This window comes from Mesoplodon mirus (assembly GCF_964341445.2).
Source record: "Mesoplodon mirus genome assembly, chromosome: 16".
NCBI lineage: Eukaryota > Metazoa > Chordata > Mammalia > Artiodactyla > Ziphiidae > Mesoplodon > Mesoplodon mirus.
The window spans coordinates 27,827,067-27,854,220 of record NC_138992.1 but is presented as its reverse complement, the minus strand read 5'-3'; the positions used below and the strand labels follow the sequence as shown (position 1 = coordinate 27,854,220).

Sequence of the window (27,154 nt, the reverse complement as noted above, 5' to 3'; positions counted from 1 at the left end):
GTACACCAGAAACTAAAGCAACATTGTAAATCAACTATACTTCAATTAAAAAAAAAAAAAAGAAAGGTTGGCATGTAGCAGGTACTCAGTAAATGCTTAGTCAATAATGGATTCATGAACGACTCAATACACCAATTCTCTTTTAAGAAGGATACTTGTGGATATATATATATATATAAACATCTTTTCATTTCTGTTATTTTTATGAATATGATACAGTATCTAAAAGTTCAGAAAACTAGCAATCCATGAGATGGGACAAGTTCTTGTAAAAATATCTTTCTAGAATTTAAAAATTATACTGATGATGCTAACTCTCACAGTTGCAAGAGCATTTAAAAAGATGAATAAAGGCGTTAGTTCAGTCCTGTAGTCAGATGATAGACCTTCTTAAGTAAGCCTATTTAGATACTTCCTTTTACATGTGGAACTTCTAATTAAGTCGTGAACTCCTAATTCCCTGGGGTTTTGCCACAACATTCATCAATTTGGTTCTTTTCTCAGTGACACATACATGTCATTCAGAACATACTTCTAAGTAGAACTCCCTTGTCTTTTTTCTTTCCATCTAAAAAGTACTCTCTACTATAGGATGATGAAAATTCAAAAACAAGCTACATAATTTTTACATTCCAGGTACAAAATCTCATTACTCAAGTTGGCTTGTATATACAGCATTAAACAACCAATGTCTTGGGACTTCCCTGGTAGCGCAGTGGCTAAAAATCTGCCTGCCAATGCAGGGGACATGGGTTCGATCCCTGGTCCGGGAAGATCCCACATGCGGAGCAACTAAGCCTGTGCACCACAACTACTGAGCCTGCGCTCTAGAGCCCGCGAGCCACAACTACTGAAGCCCATGCGGCCTAGAGCTCGTGCTCCGCAACAGGAGAAGCTGCTGCAATGAGAAGCTCTTGCACCGCAACGAAGAGTAGCCCCCACTCTCTGCAACTGGAGAAAGCCTGTGCTCAGCAAAAAGACCCAACGCAGCCAAAAATAAATAAATTAGTTTAAAAAAATCAATGTCTTAAACATTCAACATTGGCATTCCCTTTTTTAAATCTGCAGGCTCTTCTTTAAGTATCAACATCCTTGGAAACACTGACCCATCTTCTAATATATACTGGAATTTCTTTCAGACTTTTGGGTCTATAGATACCTCTTGATTAGTTTTTTAAAAAGAAGATGTCTAAAAAGCCTATCAAAATCCCCTCTAGGCCTCTGAATCTAGGGTCACTACTTTTGACTTCAAAACTACTGTCCAGGACTTCCCTGGTGGTGCAGTGGTTAAGAATCCTCCTGCCAATGCAGGGGACGTGGGTTCGAGCCCTGGTCTGGGAAGATCCCATATGCCGCAGCACAACTAAGCCTGCGCACCACAGCTACTGAGCCCGCACTCTAGAGCCCATGAGTCACAACTACTGAGCCTGCATGCCACAACTACTGAAGCCCGCATGCCTAGAGCCTGTGCTCCACAACAAGAGAAGCCACCACAATGAGAAGCCTGCTCACCGCAAGGAAGAGTAGCCCCTGCTCACTGCAACTAGATAAAGCCCATGTGCAGCAATGAAGACCCAATGCAGCCAAAAAAAAAAAAAAAAAAAAAAAAAACTACTGTCCAAGTAGCAAATAACCAAGCAACTCAACTATTGGGTTGGCCGAAAAGTTCATTCGGGTTTTTCCATAACATCTTACAGAAAAACCTGAACGAACCTTTTGGTCAACCTGATAGTATCTCTATTAGTTCCACCTGTGAATAATTCTGATTGAGTTCACTTATTTATGTGCATTCAGATTCTTACATGGTTTTCCTATATAAACCAAGCATTTTTATAGACAATATAATTCTTCCTTCTTTATTTTCAACAACAAATTCATTCAAAACTTGTATTAGCCAGCTTTTGCTGTAACAAGCAATCCCAATATCTCTGTGGGTTATAACAACAAATATGTATTGATTGCCTAAGTTCATGAGGGTGAGGGCTTTTCTGGGTTTAACTGAGTTTGGCTGAGCTAGACCTTGGCTCCATGACAATTATCTTTTCATTCCATAGCCCAGGCTGAAGGAGTAAGCTAGTATCTTGGACATGCTATTCTCATTTTGGAGGGAAACATCAAGATTGGGTACCAAGCCATGTACAATGTATAAGCACATTTGCAAACACATTTAAAACTTCTAAGACAATCTATTTGCCAAAGAAAGTAATATGACCCAGGTTAAAGTCAGTGGAAAGGAAAATAGACTGTGCTCACAGGGAAGCATGGCAAGGGTATGGAGGGAATAAGTATTTGTGACATAATGTAATCTACCACAGCCTGCTTGTGAACAAGTTCACGAATGTTCACTTCCTTGCTGTAAAAAAAATGTAATCACCCCATCCTAAAGATACTCCAAGGTCTGATCTAATCAAAACCTCTAGCTTGAAATCCAGGATCTTGAGTTTGTATCATGCCCAAATGTAGCTCTATTGAGCCAAAGTCCTATGACCTAAAAGATTTGTTATTTGTACCCACCCATGATAAAATACATACCTACACATCCACAATAAAATAGTGTAACCACAGTAAACACTCTCATTTAGGAAGGGGAAGAAGGTGAGAACCTAGCAGTCACTGATTCACAGAAGTTCTGAAATCCCATGGAGAAATTGTTATAAAGTCTGCTAACCTGAGTGTAAGGAACTGTGTTTAACCAACCTTCAATTTTGTTTCCTGGAGGTAGCTTCATAGTCTATTGTTCTTCATGACTCTTGACTTCACCTTCCGGGAAGTCCTTCCTTTTCCAATATCCTGTTTGGGAGAAACTTCTGTTTTTGGATGCCAAACAGCTTCCTTATCCTGTCAAAAAAGTCGAGAGCTCAAGGGTAGTTTTACTGTTCAAACAATCACAACCTCTTTTAATTCAGGCTGGTAGCAATTTTGGCACTACAACTTAAAAAAAAAATTGTTACTTTCTTTGATATCTTTGTTTCCTGTTAGTGCCACCTGCCAATAGCCAGATCCATAATTAGCAGACATACTTCTAGGCTTAATTACAGATAATTTGCACTCTTTAGGCTTCCATTAGGCCAATCTATGATTTCTTTACCCAGAACCATTTTGTACAAGTGAAATGACTTACTGGGGATCACTTTAAAGGGATCAGAGGTCTTAACAAATGGTGTGGTGACACCAGTCTTGATTTGATCTTTACTCCCAAGCCTGAATCATCATCATCATCTTATTATTATTAATTAGGCATACTTTTACTTAGTAGGATAAAAATATTAACTTTTCATATTTATGATGACAAAAACTCTTTATAAGCACTTTACAATATTAATTTTTTTTTTTTTTTTTTTGCGGTACGCGGGCCTCTCACTGTCGTGGCCTCTCCTGTTGCGGAGCACAGGCTCCGGACGCGCAGGCTCAGCGGCCATGGCTCACGGGCCTAGCCGCTCCTCAGCATGTGGGATCTTCCCGGACCGGGGCACGAACCCGCGTCCCCTGCATCGGCAGGCGGACTCTCAACCACTGCACCACCAGGGAAGCCCCTACAATATTAATTTTTGAAGACTGCTTTTGCCTTCTGATCTGTATAGTAGGCTTCTAAAAGATAATAGATAATATAAGTTGCTCCTCCTATTTATCCACTTAAAAATCTCTTTGATATTATCTTTAAAATTGCCTACTTGTTACTATGGTAATTTCACACTCAGAATTTGCTCAAGTTGCTAAATTTCTGATGTGCTTTAAATTCACTAAAAAATAATTAAAATGATTCAGTGTAATAAAATGTACACACAACTAGAAAACAACTATCCATGTCCTTGACTTGGTTTTGCATTGAGGCCTTGTTTTAATTTGCAAATAATTTACTGGCTGGAGATGAGAAACAGTAACATCTTTCAACTATGTCTCTGGACTTCTGCATTCTTCTTTTCTCTTCCACTCCATTGAAAAAAGTCCAATTATTTTCTGAGTTTATTCTTCCTTATAAAGCCTAAAAAGCAATTTTGGGCTACCAACATTCCATTTTGAAAATTCTTTTTTTTTTTTTTTTTTTTTTTCGTACGCGGGCCTCTCACTGTTGTGGCCTCTCCCGTTGCGGAGCACAGGCTCCGGATGCGCAGGCTCAGCGGCCATGGCTCACGGGCCCAGCCGCTCCGCGGCATATGGGATCCTCCCAGACCGGGGCACGAACCCGTATCCCCTGCATCGGCAGGCGGACTCTCAACCACTGCGCCACCAGGGAGGCCCTTGAAAATTCTTTGCAAAGTTTACAGGTATATTTTCTGCCTTTCAAGTTATCTCAGGTAACAGTATTACCAAAAATTTCACCATTGCATAGAAGAGGTTGTCATTTGTCCAGCCTCCTTTAATATCAGGGGCTCCCATAACAGGCACAGTGCAAATACTACATATTTTAGTTTATTGTTGTTACACTGATGCCTTGCTTCTAGGTATCAATTTCTTTATTAATCAACTTTTGTTGTGGTGACAAATAATCCCAAATCTTAGCAACTTGCAACAACAGTCATTTATCATTCATGTTACTGGGTTCTGCTGGGCTCTTTTGGGTTCAGCTTGCATCAAGTGTCTTCTCTCTTTGAATCAAGTCTGAGGAGTAGCCACTATCTGAAAGGTGCTTTTCTGACCGTGGAAGGCAGGAAGAAGAGGAGTGTCAATCATGCAAGTGCGTTTAAAGCTTTGGCCCAAATGTGTTATATGTTATATCTGCTCACATCCCATTGGTTAAAGCAAACCACACAGCCACCAAAGTTAACCAAAGTTAATGGGTGAGGGGAGCAAATGCTGACTGACCATAGGATAGGAAGGAAAAGAATAGCTATAAAAGAACAAAAAATCAAATATACTTTAAAAAATATTTACTAAATGACAAACTGTGTTCCTTCCAGCTGCTAAATACATTCTATAAACAAAGTAGTGTCTCTGATCTCAGAAAACTCAGTCTAGTGGAGAATTCAACTAAGTGAAGAGGCAATTGAAATGTAACGCGAAAAGTGTACAGAACTCATGCCACTTAACCCAGAATTAAAGTATTAGGGAAGGCTTCCTGGAGGAAGTAATAACTAAACCAATACCTGGATGGTGAACAGGAGTTAGAGGGTGAAATGAGCTGAGCAGCAGTGGACAGGGAGAGAGTTCTCAGCAGCTCAGAATGAGCAAGGCCTGAGGTCAAGAGAAAGCATAGAGAACCAAAAACATTTCAGTATGGTCTCAGGACAGAGACCAACCCTGTCAAATACACAAAACAATGGTTGAATATTTCATATTAAAAAGATAAATATTGGGTTTAAAACTGTGGAGTCCCAAGTCCCATAAATAATACTGCTATACACTGAAAGCTGAAAAAGAAAAAAAAAAATCCCTGTGCTTTTCAGAGGTGGAATAACCGAGAGAGTATGGGCATTTATACTTAAACCAAGCCAGGGCGAAATGCAGAAATAATTCGATTTAACTGTCTTGTGGCCTGGCACTTTTCTCCAGCATGCTTTGTGGGAGAAATCCTCAGTGTTGAAATTGAGTGAATGCTGTCAATGTGGTAATTATTTTATTATCAAGGGCAACCACTGGCAAGAGAAGAATTGCCTTGAGGTTTACAGTTTATGTCTCTGATCAGAAAATACAGTTGCTTTTGTCAATTAACTACATTAGGCAGCTTTTGGAAAAACAGAAATTAAAATGCAGTTTTACTCTATCACTTTTCAAGGGTGTGGCTTTGAGTTTGGTCTAAGCAGCGTGAAGGTTGCTGAAGAGCATCCCTACTTTGTCTCTTAGCACAGTGGCTGCCCTGTGGAAGAGTCCAGCAAACTTACAACATGGATAGACCCACTGTCCTTTTGAAATGGACAGCTGGGGAATGTTAACACGCGCATGACAAGCATAAAAAAAACAACATTTTAGGCTCAGTTTGTACTCAATGTGCACTTTTAAAAGGAGGAATCTTGTAAGTATCAGCTATAAGCTGCTTTGAAAACAGGATCTGGTAAAATACTGGGATGGCCAAAAAGTTCAGTAAGATGTTACAGAAAAACCCAAACATCTTTTTGGTCTTTTTGGCCGACCCAATACATCTTTGCAAAGCGGTCCAGGAAACAGACATTTTAAATATTCACCTTTGTTTAAGACACTCTTTGCACTCCCCTTAAGCACCCGTGTAGTGCTGCTGCCTAACTCTGTAAGGAATAGTCATAAGAAGGAAAGTTATAGTGAAAACAAAAATCCAGAACCAACAAATTTGAGATCAAATGTTGATGCAATATTAATGAACTACATGTGACCTTTCTATCACCAAAATCGGGAACACATAATAATATTGAATACATTTGTATCAACTCCACCTTGATTGTCACATGGTTGTTGAATCTGCACCTTTGATCCTGTCACAGGCAAAAGTACTGAAACGGCAAAGTATGCCTTTGTCGTCTTCCGTTCACCCAGGATCTCACTTCTCTTGCTAAAAAATTACCTCTTTTTCTCCACTCTAGTATCAATAACTACCATTTATTGGTTGCTTAACCAAGCTCTGGACACTGTGCTGGTTAAGTATGTATATTATATAACAATAGTGGTAACCATGTTTCTCTCATCTTAGAGACAAGAAAACGGAGACACTCCAAACATTAAACAGTTTTCTCAAGCTCATAAAGCTAGTAAAGTGATAGAGGCAAGATTCAAACAAGCTCTTTTTGACTGTAAGAAAATTCATAATTCCAACCACAACACTGCCATGTGCACTTGGATTGGTTTCTTATACACTGTAAGTTGTGGTTAAGAGGAAAGCAAACTGTTTAAACTAAGGTGTGAATGACTACAACCCATCCCCCTTACCCACACCCCTACACCTTTTATCTTTTTTTTTCCACTTTGTAAAATGAAAACTACCATTCAAATGAATCTTTAATTAGATTGATTTAATGCAAGGTGACAAAAGGAAATAAAACATGTTAGCAGGTTGAGGAAGTATTTGGAAATAGGAAAGAGGAGCAGGAGCCATTCAGGTGCCCTTTGAGTAGTGCCATGTAGTTGCTAGTGCAATCTCTTTTGGCTGATGTTTTCTTTTGGAGCAGGTCTAATATCACAGGCTCATACATCAAGTCAGCCTTGCTCACCTCCTCTCTTGAAAATATTTAGTATAATTTAAAGCTTTAACTAAAGAAGAAAAGATTGAAGAAAATCAGTGAGGTGTATTAATAATAGACATTTGAAGACAGATTTTTATTTCCCTTTTTGAGTACACAGGATACTGGTAATAGAAGCTAGTAAATTGATACAGTTTACATGAATTTTAAATCTCCAGTACAAATGCAAGCCTTCCGCTTGTCCTCATTCATGATTTATTTATTTACCAACTTCTATTTATCCTTTGGTTTTTAGTTACAGCTTATGTGAATTCTTTTTTTTTTTTTTTTTTTTTTTGGCAGCACTGTGCAGCATGAGGGATCTTAGTTCCCCCACCAGGGATCAAACCCACGCCCCCTGCAGTGGAAGCATGGAGTCTAACCACTGTACCGCCAGGGAAGTCCCTTATGTGAATACTTTTTCCATATCTTCCCCATCTTCATTTACTTACAGGGTTAATATCTCTTTCTTTTGTGTTCCCTAAGCACTTATTATCTTTCTCCATATGACAGTTCCTACACAACACATTGTAATTTTTTACATGTTAAGCTTTTTTTACTTAAAAAATTTTAGAGTCTACTTTGACTTATAGAGTTTTAATGAGAACATCTAACAGTGTTAGATGGAAATCACTGATTGATTACTGGTTAAATAAACATATAATTTCTGTATCTGTATTTCATATTTGAAAAATGCCAGTCACAGGGTTGATGTAACCTAAAATGTGTTTCTGCAAAAGCTTAAAGTTTATCTATATGAAACATTCTTGTAAATCATTACTCTTCCTCTTTTATTTGCTCACTCATTCCTGCTTTCTCTTGCACTCATGCTCTCTTTTGCTTTTGCCTTTTTGCTCTTTCTTTCTCTACCTGCCTTTCATCACTGTCTCTGATTAGCTTCATTCTGCAACAGACTCCTCATTGTGTCAGGGAAGATGGCCACTGGTGCCAGGTTCAAAATTTCCAAGCTTAACAACCTTAACAGAAAGACAACATGTTTCTTCTAGTGTTTAAAAATGTTATCATCCTGCCTTGGATTACTCTATCTTACGTTTTGCTGGTAATATTCTAATTTGAGGGTAAGTCAGGAGGATATACCTCAAATATCTGGAACCTGACCTATTACCTTCTTTGGTGTATTAGCCAAATACACCAAATGTATTGTGATAATGGTGTGTAACAAACATACCCCAAAATTGCAGCTCCAGTCTCAGGAGATTCTCCCTGGTTGTTCCAAAATTTCTTCTAGAAGCTCTCAGGCTATATGATTCCCCATTAATGTACTGCATTTGTCCTATTCCCTCAACCTTTGATTTAAAGTCTTAGGCTTTTTTCTAGTTGCACTAAATTATTAATTAGATCATGTTACTATCTCTGAACCAGTCACGGACCCACATAATGCTCATTAGTTTAGGCCTAAGCCACATGTGCTGCTCATGGAGATACTTCTCTGAAGCATATGAGCTGCTTAGAGGGGTGATGGTGGTTACCTAAAACACAATTGGGGTGCTAGAACCAAAATAAGGTGATAAAAGTCTGCCTGAATCAGCAAATGTTCAACACAGAATATCATGCTTACATTTTAGATTTCTTATTTAAGTTCAAGTTTGTGGTTTAGTCTACTTTGATCTTAGGAAGAAGGGTCGGGCAACAGCCATGATCTGAACTCTCTATTAGTAGATATACCTCAAAGACTGAACTGAGAAAATTTCCAGAATAAAGAAGGAAAGATGAATAAGAGATACTTTGTAAAAGGTGATAGTCTTCTTCTTCCACCTGGTCTGCTGATAAAGAGCAGCTACTTAAGTTTAAACTTTTTCCTTTCCTGGAAAGAGTAAGACATTCTGAATTAGAAACATCTGCTGGTACATCAGTCTCTGTTCCAGTTCTAGGGGAGAAAAACAGTAAAATGTTGATCATGATAGTGGAGGAAGGGTTACCCAGAAAATTTTTTCTTGACTAAAAAAAATTTTAATATATGTAAGAAATGGAGAAGGAAAAATGTTAAATAATACAAGAATTCTGAAAAAAAATCCCGTACATCTAAAATTTCTGATGCATGACATATACTTTAGGATGGTTAAGAAACAATTTTATCAATGATGAGGACAAGATTATTGCTACTTCTGGGTCATACCTATACAGTGTCTTTAACTTAATGTTTATTCAAAGGACTGCTATGATATATCAATGAAGGATTTCCCATATAGAATTCATTGTGCTTATAAAAGTCCTACCTCAACCTTTTAAAATATTTGTCTGTAAGGTGATTTTGAACTTCTCTGAAGATTTAGGGTGTTCTTCATAACTCTACTTGAAGCCATTCCTCTGGGGATAGCCAACAATTGTCTGCTTGTTTATGTTCTAGAGATGAAATGAAATAATATATGAGATGCAATTGAAATAGTCCTGGATACCTGGAAAGTGCTCAATAAAATGCAGGACAAGTTATCTTTCTTATTACTGCTGTTATTTTGCTCATATTATTTGAATCATTTTTCTGTAAGAGCAAATTCTGTGTGCAAGTTGCTGCTCTAAGGATTTGATGGCAGGAAAGTACCCCCCCCCACCTTTGCTGATCTCAAAGGATGAATGAAGGAGGCAGCTGGTTTCTAACATATCTGCTTTGACAGCCCTCAGAGCCACCAGAGCCTCACATGCAGTTGGAGCTATTGGTAGCTGCTGGAGTAAGAGTGCTTGAACATCTTCAGAATGCCAATATTTTTTCAGGGAATAGTATCCATGTGTCTCAAAGTGAAAATTAAATCCAAACTTCCTTCATCATCAAACACTTGCTATTCCTCTTTGAAAACTTGGTGAATCTGGTGCTCATGAAAACATGGGTTAGTGAAGATCAGTGTGAAAGGCCACGTAACACATGTTTTCTTCCTCCTCTTTAGCTCTTCATTTTCATGGTCCTAATAATTTCCCAACAGAAGAAAAGCAAGTAATGAAACAAGATAGAGAAATGATCTTAACAAAGTAAAGAGTCATCCCATAGTTAATGACAGAAAAAAAAGCTAGTTTGATGCAGTACATTTTGTACTGATAAATACTGATCATTAAATGGTAATTTAGAGGTTTGCAATTACTACATATTTACACTATGACTTATTTGAATAAAAGTTATATGATATTTTTAACTGCATTATTTATGAAGAGCAAGGCTATGCCATAAAATAATTAGTATTATTTATTTTGAAGTTTTTATTTTAAGATACCTATGGATAATTTTTTGAAGATAATTTTCAATACATAAAATGGAAAAAGTAATAACGAATATTTTAATACTTTATGTATATTTACAGAAATGCAAATTAAGATAGGATTTAATTTTTTGTGCTTCAGGTTAGAGCAGGGTAGAATAGCAGAGGATGTGGAGATAAGTAGTCAAGTATCAATATTTTTGAAGGGAGAGCCATCAGGATTTGTAGATGGATTGGATGTGGCAAGTAAAAGAAAAAAAGAGGAGTCAAGGATAATTCTTGATGTTTTTAGTTTGAGCACCTAGAAGAATGAATTTACCATGGACTGAAATGGGGAAAACCATGGAAGGAACAGGTACAGGGTAGGAGTGTGGAGAAGAGTTTGCTTGGGTACATGATAAGTTTGAAGTTTCATTCCACTATCTTAAGCAGCTTGAGTCTTTTCCCACAGACTTATTTTGATTAAGTCCTTCAGTTTCCAGAGTATAATACTCCTCAATTCAAACAAACACAATGGAGAGATTTTGCTCTTAATAATTTGGCTTTTCATAAGTTCCAACAGTGCACAAAATTTTTTTGAGATTACTACTTTGAAAAATAAAAATGTAAGTATCAACACACTGTTCAGTAACTACCAGTTATTGTTATCATTACGTGTTGAGCATTAACTGCTTTACAAATATTATCTAATCCCTACAAACACAATTATTTCCTCCTATTTTCCAGATGAGAAAAACTGAGAATTTAAAAGGGCCTGGTACTCAGAACAGGTAGTGAGATCAGTTTGATGCTAAAGGCCACGCTTAAAGGCATTATATTTTATGTATTTGTTTCTCTTTGAAAAATGGTAATATTGATTTTCATGCACACATTCATAAACATTTCTAATTTTTCTTTATCTCTTACCTTTTATTAGCATATTTTAATTCAGTTTCATACTAAATGGAAGCAAATATTCAAATTAATTAATCATAAATAATATTTAATATGATTTATTATGACTGGTTCCAATATTCATGTGGCATCAGGACAACCATAATGAATTGTTATCAGAATGGACAGTCATGCAAATAAATGCTTAAAATATTAAGTAAGCTGAAAAAAGTGTCAATCATATTATCTTAGTTAACTTCATTTTTGAAAATTAGGTATTAGATCCGTAACATTTTTTAAAAACTTGAAAGTGTGGGACTTTCAAAAGATGGGTTTTGAAACCCATCTAGAGCCCGTGGCTCACGGGCTCTAGAGTGCAGGCTTGGTAGTTGTGGTTCACGGGCTTAGTCGCTCTGCAGCCTGTGGGATCTTCCCGGACCAGGGATCAAACCCATGTCCCCTGCATTGGCAAGCGGATTCCCAACCACTGCGCCACCAGGGAAGTCCAATATTTATTTAACCCATCTTCCAAAAAGATGGGTTTAATCAATTACAGACTTTTGTCAGTTTTGTTTAGGATTCATAAAGCATAATTTACGTTAAGATTATAAAATATAGTTTTCAAGATGGTAAAGCAAGTGAACATGTACTGATTCTAAATATTAAAATATAAAAGTGGGCACATTAACTCAGCAGGAAACTTCTTAGTGATGAAGAACAATTGCCTGAATGAAGGAAAGGAAATTAACCAACTACCAATTAGCCTTGAGGAAAATTCAATCACTTGATTTTCCACAGAAAATATCAGGCTCCTCTGGGCTGTCCTGCATGCAAAACAAGACCAGAAGAGGAATCTTGTGGTGCCAAGAGCAAATCTGGATTAATCATTAGTGGCTGGTCCTTTGACAAGTGTGGCTTCCTGCTTGGGATGTCGTACTCCTGTGTTGAGTTTTGACTACCACCAGCAGGGCCAGAGACCATCATCACCACATCATCAGGTCCTATGGAAGATCTCATGATGTCCCACTTCTCTAGCATCTTCTTCAGAGAAAATTACATGAAAAGGAGCATCACAAGCAGCACTGAAGGTGAAATGGAGTAACAAAAGGGCAGATTGATACTTGTGGAGAAGGAAAGTTTAACTGCCTTGCCCTGGTGATTGTGGGGGTTATAAACTGATTCTGAAGATAGAATATTTGGAAAGTCTTCATATTTTAAAAATACAAGCAACAGGGCTTCCCTGGTGGTGCAGTGGTTGAGAGTCCGCCTGCCGATGCAGGGGACACGGGTTCGTGCCCCGGTCCTGGAAGATCCGACATGCCGCGGAGCATCTGGGCCCATGAGCCAGGGCCGCTGAGCCTGCGCATCCGGAGCCTGTGTTCTGCAATGGGAGAGGCCACAACAGTGAGAGGCCTGCGTACCGCAAAAAAAAAAAAACAAACAAAAAAAAACAAGCAACAGACAAGTTGCCTTTTTTCCTATTTCCCCAGAGTTTCTCTGATAGGCAGTATCTAATCAACAGAAATATAGAAAGCTACCCCAAAGAGAGAATACAGAGGAGCTAGAATAATAACCAATACTCAAGGTGGCCAGGTGAATGAGTGGAGGCTGACAGGCTTGATCTGTTTTCATCTTTGACTCATAGACTGCCTTTATGCCTATGTGGCAGAATTGGTATGACCAGGCAGGCAACCTGGCTCTTTGAGTGTTTCCATCCTTCTTATCACCTGCTTCATGAATAAAACCTTTAATCAAAATAAACTATTGCATTCAGCTCTTGGTAGTTTTTTGCCTGCCCTTCCCATTCTGACTGAATAAACCCAGCCAGAGAAACTCCAAGGTGAGCAAAGAAAGGATGCCAGCCTCTCTCCCTCTCATACACTTCCAACTTGTCAGGATGGGGTGAAATTATCTTGTTATACTTTTTGAAAGATTGTTGAAAAGTGAAAAAAAATGATTATATTTTCACTCATTCCTATGCAGCCATAATCAAAAAATTAGAAAAGTCTCAAAGCACCAAGCTGATTTCCTTGTTCTATGCAGCTGCTTCTCACTAGCTATCTGTTTTACATTTGGTAGTGTATATATGTCAGTGCTACTCTCTCAGCTCAGTGCTTTGTGACCACCTAGAGGGGCGGGATGGGGGGGTGGGATAGGGAGGGCGGGAGGGAGATGCAAGAGGGAGGGGATATGGGGATATATATATATATATATATATATACATATAGCTGATTCACTTTGTTATACAGTAGAAACTAACACAACATTGTAAAGCAATTATACTCCAATAAAGATGTTAAAAAAAAAAAAAGAAAATTAGAAAAGTCTCTAAGTTAGATCATTCATTTTCTGGCTCCAATTAGCCCTAATCAGGAAACCTCCTTTACCTCTCAGGTTTGTGTGCCTGATTCACACAAGACCTGATTATTTCATGACTTTTTCATATGCTGAGTCAATCTTGATATCAGGCTTTCCCCTCCTCCCCAAATTAGTAACATTTGAATTCAAACATAGTCTTTTTTTAAAAATTAAAGTTTAGTTGATTTACGATGTCTCAGGTGTACAGCAAAGTGATTCAGTTATATATATATATATATATATATATATATGTAAATATATGTTCTTTTTCAGATTCTTTTCCATTATAGGTTATTACAAGATATTGAATATAGTTCCCTGTGCTATACAGGAGGTCCTTGTTGTTTATCTATCTTATAAATAGTAGTGTGCATCTGTTAATTCATATTCTTTCCTTTCTATAATCAATGGACCAGCTTCTTTCCTCCCTCCATTTCTTATTAATATTAGTTACTAATTATTAATATTAGTTCTGGTCAGCTGTTACTTGGCATTCTGATACTTTTCTTTGCTACCAGCTGTTTTTAAACTTGACTTTTTTTTTTTTGAAAACTAAATGCCTTTGCAGAAGCACTCTTTCCTTTTTTTTTTTTCTTTTTTGTTGTTGTTTTGTTTTGGTTTGGTTTTTTGGCTGTGCTGCACGGTTTGTGATTTTAGTTCTGGGGCCTTAGTTCCCTGAACAGGGATTGAATCCAGGCCACGGCAATGAAAGCGCCGAGTCCTAATCACTGGATTGACAAGGAATTCCCAACTCTTTCCTTAATGGTGAATTTAGTCTAGAAACTTAACATATATTGAGATTCTGGCAATATTAGAATTTTTAAAGAATAGTAGGCCTTATTTAAAACCAGTTTTAAGGTGAAATAGTGAGAGAAAAGAAGATCAGATCACCCCTCTTTGAAAAAAATGCTTTAGAAGTTCTTGATAACCTAGTAGGTTAATAAGGTCCTTTTCATAAATTAACATTCTTTTCTTTTGGTGTCTCATTGAATATTAATGTGATATACCTTCACTTTATTCATCAAAACAACAACAACAACCCTGCTCATTTAATGCATAGAATGATGATTTCCCTTTGGATGTCTTAGACTCTGGTTTATTTCCTCATTTCCAGTCTTTATAATTTTCTACATAGATGAGTGACTATATTTTTCTATTCTCAATTTAAAAACAGGTTATGAGAAAAAAGTTATGCCAATGCAACGAATCTTCAGATAGCTAGTGCCAGGAAAGCAACATTCATAAAATTGTCCTCACTGGTTTTCCTTTTGGAATGCAGTGCCAGGTAAAATGATTTACTGCCAGGTTGGACTGAGACTTGAGCTTTGTAGAAAAGATTTATTGGCATCAACTTTGCATAAAGCCATAATCATCCCCGAAAGGACATTTGTCCCTATAAACCCTTATTTTCAGGTGCCTGGCACTTTCATAAAAACTTCTCAAGTGGAAAAGTCATTTGAGTTTTCAGATCCTTTATTCCAGTATTTCTTTGTCATTTAAAAGTCTATTGTAAAAAAAAAAAAAGTCTATCGTTCCTTGAATTTTCTGGACACACTAGGGCAGGGTTTCTGGGATCTATCCCTAGGTTTCCATGAGGCAGGGAGGGGCGGGAACCATAAATGTGCATTTTAAACAAGTGCCTGAGGAGATTCTGATGCAAGTAGACTTTGAGAAACATTCTTCAGAAAACAGTACAGAGTCCTGTGTATAAATTCTGGCTCCACACTTTTTATTTGTGTAACTTTAACTAACATACGTGGCCTCTGTCTCATTTGTTTCCTTATGTATATTCCTTACATATGCTTTAACTGGGCAAGTATATTTTCTGTTCATAAACTGTGAAGATTAAAGAAAATAAAGAGGAAGTACCTTATAGGAAGTACATATAGGGAGCAGATGATTCATTTTAGCTTTATTCTTTTTCTCTACCATTCATGACGACAAACACACAAACAAAATTACATATGTATGCGCATACATGCACACTTGACAGTCAATCTGGGGTGGAGCAGCTCTAGGACAAGTAAATTGATCTCTTGATCAGAATGGCAAACTTAAAATTCACTTGTAGGTAGCAGCAACTAAGACAAGGCCACAGTCCTGCAAACAGTCAAGGTTAGAGGACATAAACATGAGGCAAAGTTTATATCAAGATCAACCATCAAAGACTCCCTGACTTGGGACACAAGTTCAAGGAAAACTAAGAAGCTGAAAACATTCCTCAAGCACCAGGGACAGGCCTTCATATCTGAACAAAGAGTTTAAAGTGTTTAATACACTTAAAGTAGCCTAAAATCATCAACTATTTACTTTACCATATTCCTTAACTTGCCAAGAAACTGCACAAATTCATCAGTCCATCATTTACTCTTATCTGTGTCACAAATCAGAGGAGTTCAAAAGTCAACCTAAAAGCACTTGTGCATTTCAATTGATTCCAAATGTAGGGTCATTATAGCATTTGCTTCCTTATAAAATAATTTATAGCAAATACACTTTATAAGTGGATCTGTGAACTCTGAGGTCACTTATTTAAAATGTTTAAGTTCTGAATTTTGTGATTGTTGCATTCTGCTTCCTCTTTACTTTTTAAAATTTTTTTAATATCTTTATTGAAGTATAATTTCTGCTTCCTCTTTAAAACTCAGAGAAAAATCTCCATTTGATCAATTGTGGAGAAAATGCAGTAAATTATGAAATTATACAAAAGAGAGAAACCACCAAGCAGTTGTATATTTTATCATGTTGCGGTTATTTCCAGAATTATCCATTTTGGTGTTAGTCCAAGACATACTGGTTAAATTTTTCATTTTTTAATGAGATATATATTCAAAGAAGTGTTTTGCCTTCATTACTGTTTTATAAATACCCAAAGAATATTTTGTGAAGTATTACAAGTAAAAATAAAAATCTCGTAAATTTGTGCTATTAATATCCAAATCTTATCTAATCTAATGGATTTATTACTGAGACAGATCCAAATATTTATTAATTAAAAATAGATATTTTACACTGACATAAATATCTAGGTCCTTAAAAAAGATATTTGTTTAAATGTTTTAATACTGGGCTAACATTTATTCTGATTATTTAAAATGGATTATAGATTATTAGAAAAATATTTAAAATATTAGAGACGAAAAGCTTATGGAAGATTTAAAATGCCTATTGATTATAGAAACATAAAACATGAGCTTGTAACTTTAAACAATCAATAATCAGTTAAACAATCTATATATATTGATTGACTACCTTGGATACCCTGGGAAAATACAAAAGGACTCTCGCACGGAGTCCTGGGGTTGCCACATTGCTCAGTTCCAGGGGGACATTCAGATTCGCTTTGTGAGGATGGTACCCTGGAATTAAGAGGGCACATCCATCCTGCAGGGTGGGGTGTAGCAGCAGTTCATGGTTCCTGTCCTCAACTAGTTTACAATCTATCTGAGTAAGGGGAGGAAGCAGGCAGGGTTGGAGACAATATTGAGATGCATGAAACAATAGTAGCAAGAAAGTATGTATAACAATATGATGAGAAAGAAGGGAGAAAAAAAATTAAGATGGCAGATGCCAAAGACATGGGATGCAGTTTGTTTCTTTTTCCCTCATTAGGTAATAATGGACAGATTCCAAAATAACTTGGGTAGCCGAGCATAGAGCTGAGGCCATGCTCTGTATAACTGAGTTGCCTGAGGGCATTGAGAAGCATGGAGGTTAGTGACTCTAGTAACTGAGGCCCTGGTAAAAATAAAAAATGAGCCAAGAAGAGACTATGACCTTTAGTCATTCGATGAGATTGGGTTTTAGCCATCAGGAAAATTTCAGTTTCAATGTGAAATTACTGACCTGAAATTATATTTTATTTGTTTTTAAATCACATTGCTAATTCCTAATTCCATGGTGAAAACACCTATATTATATTTAAATTTTCCCAAGAATGATGGGTGTGGGTGGGGGTATGGGTTCTGTTTGGGGGAAAGAATTGTGTGTGCAGCATTATGAATAAAGAATGGGTTCACTAGGACCAATTCCAGGAAGAACATTCCTTGGAAACTTATGAAAGTAAGCTGTTACATATAAAGTTGAGCAAACAGTTGATGAGTGGTACAGACAGTTGAGGGCTGTAGGTGTTTTACTCATGCTTCAGACTTCAGCTTAGGAATCACTTCCTCCAGGAAACTTGTCCTGATCTCTAAGGTTAGGTTACATGCCCCAGGTTTCACAGAATCCTGTGCTCAATTCTATCAATGCACTCATTACTCTCAATTGCATTTGACTGTTTACTATTATTCTGTCTCTGATAACAAAACAACAAGCATTCATTAAACATTTTGCTGAATAAAGCACTGCTCTTAAAGCTTTAAATAATTATCTTCTTCAGTAACAACAACCACATAAGTATTACTATTACCCCGTTTTAAAAATGAGGAAATAGAGGTGTAAGGAGGTTAAGCTATTGCTAAGGTCAAAGAGCTACTACATTTCATAGTAAGAATTCAAATCCAGACAGTCTGACTACAAAAGCAGGCACAATGTCTTTTATACCTGATGCTGGCACAATGTTGGGCACTTAGCATCCAAATAGTCATTGAATGAATAATTGAATGATGTCAGAGAAGAGGGAGACAGATGAAGACTGGAGCTATAGTGGAAAACTTGCTAGGGAGAGGGTGGGAATTGAGCTGGGCTTTGAAGAATGGACAAGATTTGGATAAATTTACCGGAAAGCAAAAAGCATTAGGCCTGGAGGACTTGAACCAAGTTAACAAGAATGGGTATGTGGTGTGTTTTGCGTACAATGAGGAGACTGTCTTAATTATAAAGGAAGAAGCGAGTTAGTGGGCATGGAGACAGGGCACACAGGTTGAAGTCAAATTATAGAAAGGCTTAGAATCCATGCAAATAATTGGGTAGGGAACAGAAAGCCACTGAAAGGTTGTGTGTATGAGAGTGACACAATAAGAACAGTTTTAAAGTGAAAGCATTATGCAAAAAATGCAACCCTCTAGGTACATTTTAAAGAATGCCTATTTTACTAATAAACTAATTTCAAGGAAGGTAGCCTTCATTTTTAAATTTTTATTCAGTCACCTAAAGTTTATTGAGTACCTGTTCTTTGTTATTTATACACTGTAAAGGATGCAATAATTTGCAAAGGTGGTTTAATGTAATTTCTTTTAGATGTATTAAAATTCAATTTTGAAGTTTCATCTTCTTTCAAAATACTAGATTTTCATCTCACATAACTGTAACATATCTTAATGCATTCAATTGTCTCTAATATGTCTTTTATTAATCTCCTAGTTGGCATTAAAAATAATCACCACATTTAAGATGAGTAGATCAGTCCAAAAATTAGTTGTTTAGCTTAACAATTTCTTAATAAGTTGCAGCTTTTGCTTATTATTGCCAAAGAACTATAATGTTCTGCCCATAACTCTTTCTTATTTGATGTATGTCTCTATAACATGGAAAAGGCAAGCTCATCAAATTTATAGATGACACAAATCTGAAAAGAAAACAATCTATCTGATGTCACAATCTAGAAAGGTTGGGGCAAGGGTCATATCTAACACGATGGAATCAATGGGGATGGATCATGTTTCTAGGTCCTATGAAAATTACTGCACCAGCAAAAGCCTAAGAAGATAATGTTTAGCAGCAATATGTGGGTTAAATATCCCAGGATATCCACCCTAGCAAGTTTACAGTTCATGGTGACTAACCTGAAACTTAACAAAGAATACTATTATATCTAACTTATGCTGCCCTGCAAGGGTACAGTTCCATTCTACATTGATAATGGCTTTTAAGAAGACACATACATCATATATTGAAAAAAAAATCTACCTCCCTCTCAACTTGGAAAGCACTGTTAGTTAAAAACAAAAGAGCCCAACTGATTTCTCAGCTTTTCAAAATATCAAATCCATCACTTTAATTGTTCAAAAACATACCTATCACAATGGTGGTGTTGCCTTATAGAAGCCAAAGAACTGTATGAGCCCAGTGCCGTGTACTACCAGATTCCTTCTGCAAATGGTTCTATGAACTCTGATAGAGCAGACTTATACACAGACAAAGTCTTCTAACTGGGTACAAATTCACCAAAATCATACATAATCCTTCTCTCAATATTTTCTGGGCTTGTGTATCATCACCCTCTCCTTGGCCAGACCAAAGAAAGATAAGAAAGGAAGGGTTACTAAGTCTTATTTCCAAAAACATTCCATCAGTTACCAAAATAAAATAATTTGTTTTCAATCCACATTCTCTGTTTACTTTCTGGAGGTTCTTAAATTGTTAGCCCTGATTCTTCTTCTAAGTTGTCTTATGATTGCTAGGCCCAATTTTAGTCCCAATTCCCCAAAAGAGTCCTCGAAAGATGCTGTTAATTGTATCAAATTCAAATTACCGGGGCTTCCCTGGTGGCGCAGTGGTTAAGAAGCCGCCTGCCAATGCAGGGGACACGGGTTCGAGCCCTGGTCCGGGAAGGTCCCACATGCCACGGAGCAACTAAGGCCATGTGCCACAACTACTGAGCCTGCGCTCTAGAGCCTGTGAGTCTCAACTGCTGAGCCTGCGTGCCACAACTACTGAAGCCCGCATGCCTAGAGCCTGTGCTCTGCAACAAGAGAAGCCACTGCGATGAGAAGCCCGTGCACCACAGTGAAGAGTAGCCCCCTATTCCCACAACTAGAGAAAGCCTGTGCGCAGCAATGAAGACCCAGTGCAGCCAAAAAAAAATAAATAAATATAAAAAATTCAAATTACCTTAAAATATCTAGTGTGCAAACCTTCCAATATTAAACAACACACACATACTTATACACATTCACTCACGCAGGTATAGAGTTTTTTTTTGTTTTTCTGGATCTCTAGACATTAATTTAAAACTCACATACACCAATGCTCCTAGTTCAACAAAATATGTATCAAGAAAAGTATCTAAAAAAACCTGAATTTAACCATCTTTTCATTTGTTAATTCACCCATTTATTCATCCAACAAAAGTTTATCTGAGTCTAATGGAGTAGTTAAGAGCCCAAGCTGTACAGCCAGACTCCCTTGGTGTGAGTCCTGGGTATTTCAGTTACAGGTTGCAGGACCTTGGGCATGTCATAGTTTCCTCATCGCTAAATTGGGGATAGTAATAGTACTTGCCTTACAGGATTGTTGTAAGGATTGAATTAATTAATTCATGTAAAATGCTGAGAGCAGCACCTGATACATATAAATGCTTTATATGTGTTTTTGTGATTATTATAGTCTCTACGCTTAATCAATTTAAGTCTTCCTCTAAGGAGAGACAAATTCTTTTGAAAAACATATTCACCTTAAAGTTCTCCTAAAATGAGTTTTAGCTCTAAAATTATAGAGAATACACCTGGCTATAGTCCTTGTTCCTAAGAAGAACCTTGGTGAAATAGAAGGTGAATATTGCTAAAATATCAACTTACTGAGAGAATCCTCTCCAGGACAATCATATTCTGCAGCCTAGTGGCATGACACAGAAAAAATTTATATCAGAGTTTGAGCTAAAACATTTAACTTCTTAAGTAAAAGTAGAAAAAAAGAACAGAATAAAAAATGACAAGAAGTAGAGACTGGTGTTCTCCTGCTAGTTTAATTCTGCTGACCCTGATAGCTTTGGCCCAAAATGGGGTGGGAAAGGAAGGTGTGTGGTGACAAGAGACATAGATGAGCAGGTGCTTCCCACCTCTGACACAATCTGTTTTTGGACTCTAAAAGAAGATAAAAGTGCAATTATCCTACCCTCTTTGAGGTCCTCATTCTCTCTTGTTTCTTTTTTCTAGTCTTCCTTTTCCTTTGTTCTTCTTATATCTGCCCCTTCCTCATTCTTAACATTCATTTCGTTAAGATGACCAGGGTGAGATATTACTCTTTCATTTTTCTGTTTCTGAGGCTCTTGTTTCTTCTATTATCCTTATTTCACTACTATCACTCTTTCACATAAATTTAATCTGTCTGATAAGCGTTCACCATCAATTTCATACTACCAGCATTGGGAGAAAAAAACAAACAAACAAACAGAAATTAGAAAGGGAAGGGTTCTGCAGATCCCAGAGTGCTAACTGGCTTAGCAGATTGGTGCGGGGTGAGTGGTGGGGAGAAAGTAAGGAGAGCGTCTGAATGTGGGCAGTATAAATCCTTGAGAACTGCAATGCATTGGTTAACTTGTTAACTTGGTTAATTAGTTAACTTCTCCCTGTGTCTACATGTCCTAACAGCCAAGGAAAAGAAAGGAACAGAATCAGTTAACATGACTTGCAATATTCATAAAATAATGATAAAAGAAGCACTATTCCTCAGTCTAGGACTATGAAGAATTTTCTCTTTTTAGTCTCATAATGGGAGGATAATAAAATGTAAAAACAACAACAACCATAACCTATTCAACAACATCCCTAACAGCAAATTTCATACTTTTATCCACCTTGGCTCTGTTTGTTGCATTGAATGACGTTAGATTATGTTAGCCCATGCCTAAATATAAACACACATGAAGTATAAATTTTATGTACCTCAACATGCAGGACAAAAAATATCCTGAACTGCCATCTCTTAAATTTTTTGAGTCAAAGATATATGCAAGTTTCAGTGGCATTTAAATAACACAATACTTGTCTGGCCCCAAATTGTCCCAGTTAATAACAAAAAAAGACATCATTTCCCATATGTCCCAACAAAGCCAACAAGTTTAGAAAAAGGCTGTAATTTGGATGACTTTGCTTATATTCTTCTTAGTTTACCACAAAAATTCTGCCACTTCATTTACCAAACTAATATTTAGAGTACCTATTGATATTATGTGCTAGGCGCTATTCTAATTGCTGGGGATATAGTAGTGAACAAAATAGACACAGTTTCCTGCCTTGATGGTTTGAGCAAGGGAAAAAGCAGTTGTAGGTGAGTTTAGAGAGGCAATTTGGGTACAGATAGTGTAGAGCCTTGTAGGAGATATGAGGAACTTTGACTCTGAGCAAGATGTGTACCTATTGGAAGGTTTTGAGTAGAGTGACATGATCTTGTTTAAAAAGAATCAATTTGGGGCAAGGACAGAAACTAGGAGACCAGTTTACTGAAATAATCAAAGACATGTTAAATATCAGAAAGAATAATTCCCAGTGTGTTTCTCCTAGGTCACTATTCCATACCTTATCCTCGCTACTAAAACTTCTAACACCTCTCCCTCTTCCACACTCAGCTGATGCTTATTTCCTATTTCACTGAGAAACCATCAACTCTACACGCTCTCACCATCACTTCTATCCCTCAACCCACATCCATGCCCGCTTATTCTGCCTTCCCTTTGGCCACAACTGATGAAATAACTGTCCATACTCCTTTTACTTGTCCACTAGTCCCATCTCCTTCCACCTACTCAAGGACATCCCTCCAGAATGTCTCATCTCGCTATTGCATCATCATTTTTTACTTCTTTTTTGGATCATCCCACAGCACATAAATATGCTAAATACATTCCCAATATTAAAAAAAAAACCTCTTTTGTCCTCAATCCACCATTCAGGTGGAGCCCTGTTTCCCTACTCCCCTTTACAGCAAAAATAATACAAAGAATAATTAATTCCTCTCCTTGTTCTCTCATAAAATGCTCTAGTTGAGCTTTCACCCACACCACAACTCTAAAATTTCTGCTGAGAAATCAGCGATAACTTTCATGTTGCTAAATCTAACGATCATATCTCAGTTCTCAACCTACTTGATCTATCAGCAACAGGGGACACATTTTCTGTGACTTCTGGCACAGCCACTGTCTTAGCTTTCCTCCTCTGTTTCCTGTTTCCTTTGCTGGTTTCTCTTATCTCCCATTAAATATGGGGCTAGTTCACAGACCTTCTCTGACTACAATACTCTTTTGGTGACCTCTACTAGTCTCAGGACTTTAAACACTGTCTATATGATAAAGTCTCCAAAATTTACACTCTAGTTCTGAACTATCATCTTAATTCTAAACTCCCCTATCTTCAAGTGGAGATCTAATATTCTTCTCAGACATATCAAGCCCAAAGCTGATTCCTGATCTTTCCTCCAAACCTGTTCCTTCTGCATTCCTCCGCATCTTAGTAGACAGCAACTGGATTCTTTCAGTTACTCATGCTAAAACCTTGGAGTCTCTCACACACTAACAGCAAATCCATTGTCTTTACTTTCAAAATGTTGCCACTTTCTAAATGTATCTAGAGTCTGGATATGTTTTCAGTTCTCACTCCCCCACTGCCACTACCTTAGTTTAATCCTCCATCATATTTTGAATAGATTAGTGCAACAGCCACTTAACTAGTCTCACAGGTTCTATCCCTTTACCTCCTTAGAGTCTCTTTTCAACCCGGTGGCCAGAATGATCCTGCTTAGTCAGATCATTTCATCCTTCTATTCAAAATCCTCCAGTGGCTTCCCATCTTACTTAGAGCAAAAGCCAAAGAACCCTCAGTGGCTTAAAAGTCCTGACACAATCTGGCAACAACTTGAAAGTCTGACAATACTGAGTATTGGTGAAGTTGCAAAACACCAAGAGTTTTTATTTTATTTATTTTTAAATTTAATTTAATTTTTTAAATTTGCTGGTAAGAGTGTAATGGGTATAATTACTTTGGAGAACAATGTGTTAATACCTAATGAAAGTGAAGATGCAGACTCGAACAGGAATTCTGTTCCTGTGCTCATACCTAGAAAACCTCACACATGTATAGAAGGTGACAAAACAATAATTTTTATAGCAGCATTGCATGTAACAGCAAAAAACTGGAAACATTCTAAAGGTATTTACAAGAGATGAATGAATAAATCTTGGTAGGTTTATACAATAAAACACTACTAAGCAATAAAAATCAAAGAACAAAAGCTGCATGTAGCAACATGGACAGCCACACAGAAGCCTTCATCAGTATTAATGCTTTATTTCCTAAACAGGGTAGTGGTTTCACAGGTGTTTATTACATTAGTCCTTATTGCCTCTATATGCCTGAAATACATCATAATTTTTAAATGGGGTAAATGGTAAACTTGTAGAATATGGGAACAGTTTAGAGGAGAGCTTGCTGAGGGAGGGGCATGGATGGACACAGGCATGGATAAATACAGTCGTGTCTCAGGGCTGAGGAACTTAATCTCCATCCCCTTCCTCTTCATCCCCACTGCAGTTTTCCTGGTTCAGGTTTTCATCTTTTCAGTAGCCTCCTGTTTATTTCTCCTTGTTAAACTCTTGTTCCCCAGAATTCATCGTTTAGAGCTCTGAGTGGCTTGTACACATCCAAATCTCATCTTCTCAGCTCCTCTACTCATAAGCCTTAAAAGACTCTTCAGTATTTAGAGTGAATGTAAGTACATTTCTTTCTTTTTTTTTTTCTTTTTTATCTGCCCCCCTTTTTGCGTATATTCTAGAACTGAGTTCAGCCCAGAGATGGGGGTTAGGGGGTGGTCTGGATGGTGGATGAAGGTGGGGGGCCTGCTGACCATCAGGAAACCTGACCATTGCGCTGGGCAAGCCTCTCTGGCCTCATTTTCCCCTCTGTTAAGAGGGAATGATTAGAGTCACTACCCGCGGTGCCAGCCATGGGGCCTCTTGATCCTGTCTGGGAAGGGCAGGCCACTAGGCAGACTGCGGACCAGCGAGAGGGAAAGTGTCAGACACGGGGGCAAACCATAAATAGGCCCCTCTCCCAGAAGACCACTGAGAGTTCAAGACTGGCGCGGGCACACGCGGAATGAGGGCAGAGACTCCCGCCAGGAGAGAAAGGCACTTAAGGGAACTGCTCATTAGCATGAAATGCAAATGAGCCCGGCCTCATTAGCACAACTCTGCGCAGGATTCGGCGAAAGGGCAACCTGGGAGGCAGCAGCCGCTCTGCCCTCCCTACTGCACTCCCCGCAACCCGCCCGGGAGGGAGCTGAGACACGCACCCCACTCGGCGGGAGCCGCGGGTGGCGCAGCCCTAGGAGAGCAAAAAACGCCAGGGAGTTGGGGGTGGGGGTGGGGGGGATGGCAGGTGTAGGAAGTCATCCGGTCCATCCCTCTGCCTCTCCTCAGTGGCGTAAGTGGCCCCGAAGTCTCAGGAGAGGGAACTGACTTCCTCGGTTCCACTGTGTCTACCTCCCGCAGAGGTGGGGATAGCGCTTCCCGACGTCTTAATCCTCGATGCTCTCCCCGCCCCACTTCACCCCAGCGCCCAGAACCCCGCTCCCGGGCACCCACAGCCTTTAGGGGTAGAGCTGGCGGCAAGAGGGAGCTGGGGCAGAGAGAGCCCGGGGACTCAGGAAGGAGAGGCGGGAGGAGGGCCGGGGTCCACATGCGTGCGCGCGCGTGGGTAGCAGCAGACCATCGAGGACCAACTCCTGGTAGGGTGGAGATGTGCAAGGAGAGTAGCCCCGCCAATCTCCTGTCCTGCGGACAGCCTCCCCATAAGCCATTTTGGAACTCGGGAATGAGAAACTGAGGCACGGAGTGGGGGCTTGGTGGAACTTTGCAGGTTAAGAGTCGGCAAGGCCCAGATCTATGCTTCTACCTCCTCCCACACACTCGAGACCCTGGCAGGTCCCTTCGCAGGAACATTCCTCTGCTCCGCAGCTGCTCTTGGAGATCCAGGTTCTGGGTCCTGCGTGACCTGCCTGGGGCCACGTGTTCAAGCACGAAGTCCTCTCCTGAAGCTCAGGAGTGTCAACATGAGATCAGGGTCAGAGGGCTAGTGTTAGGAGATTAGGGTCAAAGTCGCAGAAATGGACCTGGGAGGAGGAACAACAAGCTCAAGAGGTTGGTGGAGGCCACGCCCAGACCTTGACTGCCTCCATAAGTACATTTCTTAACATAATATAGAGAACACTCTGTAATATAAACCCAAGCCTCCTTACCAATATCTGTTCCCAAATATTTCAGTTCACAGTTCTGTATTCTTGCTCACATCCTTCATTATGAGCATCCTTTTCTGACACCTGGAAAACACCAACAGGAGACACAGTCTATGTGATTTCTTTCTAGCTTCTCTAGAGGTAGCTTTATGATGTATTTCTATACAATTTTGTACATACCTCTGTGATAGCGTCATATTTTTATTAGGTAGTTATATTTTTGTTTCCACAGTAGGAACTACTAAAAGTCAGGGATAGTGTTTTTTTATTTCATTTTGTGTATCTGTTTGTTTGTTTTAAAATCTTTGAACACCCAGCTCCTACCAAGACGTTTAACAGATAGCGGGTGTAAATAATTATTTGTAGAATCAACGAAAGAATGAGTAGAGGTTTTATTTAGCAGTGTTGTAGGTGATAAGAATAGAACATCAGGTGAGACATAAACTCAGTTTTCAAGTTCTCAGTTATCTGGTTGCTTATGCTCATTAATTAAAATGCTATTTCAGGGCTTCCCTGGTGGCGCAGTGGTTGAGAGTCCGCCTGCCGATGCGGGGGACACGGGTTCGTGCCCTGGTCCGGGAAGATCCCACATGCCGCAGAGCGGCTAGGCCCGTGAGCCATGGCTGCTGAGCCTGCGCGTCCGGAGCCTGTGCTCCGCAATGGGAGAGGCCACAACAGTGAGAGGCCCGCGTATGGCAAAAAAAA

The 27,154-nt window shown here is 38.6% G+C and overlaps 1 long non-coding RNA gene across 4 annotated transcripts in view; it reads right to left on the bottom strand.

Annotated features, from left to right (window-relative positions):
* The window catches only part of LOC309791705, a 215,173-nt gene that overhangs the window by 91,245 nt on the left and 96,774 nt on the right, over window positions 1-27,154 (bottom strand). For all 4 annotated transcript variants that reach the window (XR_014291542.1, XR_014291543.1, XR_014291544.1 and 1 more), the window contains 2 exons: window positions 26,453-26,533; window positions 2,698-2,838 (listed from right to left, as the gene is read on the bottom strand). This is a non-coding gene — a long non-coding RNA (uncharacterized lncRNA). The remainder of the gene's footprint in view (window positions 1-2,697; window positions 2,839-26,452; window positions 26,534-27,154) is intronic.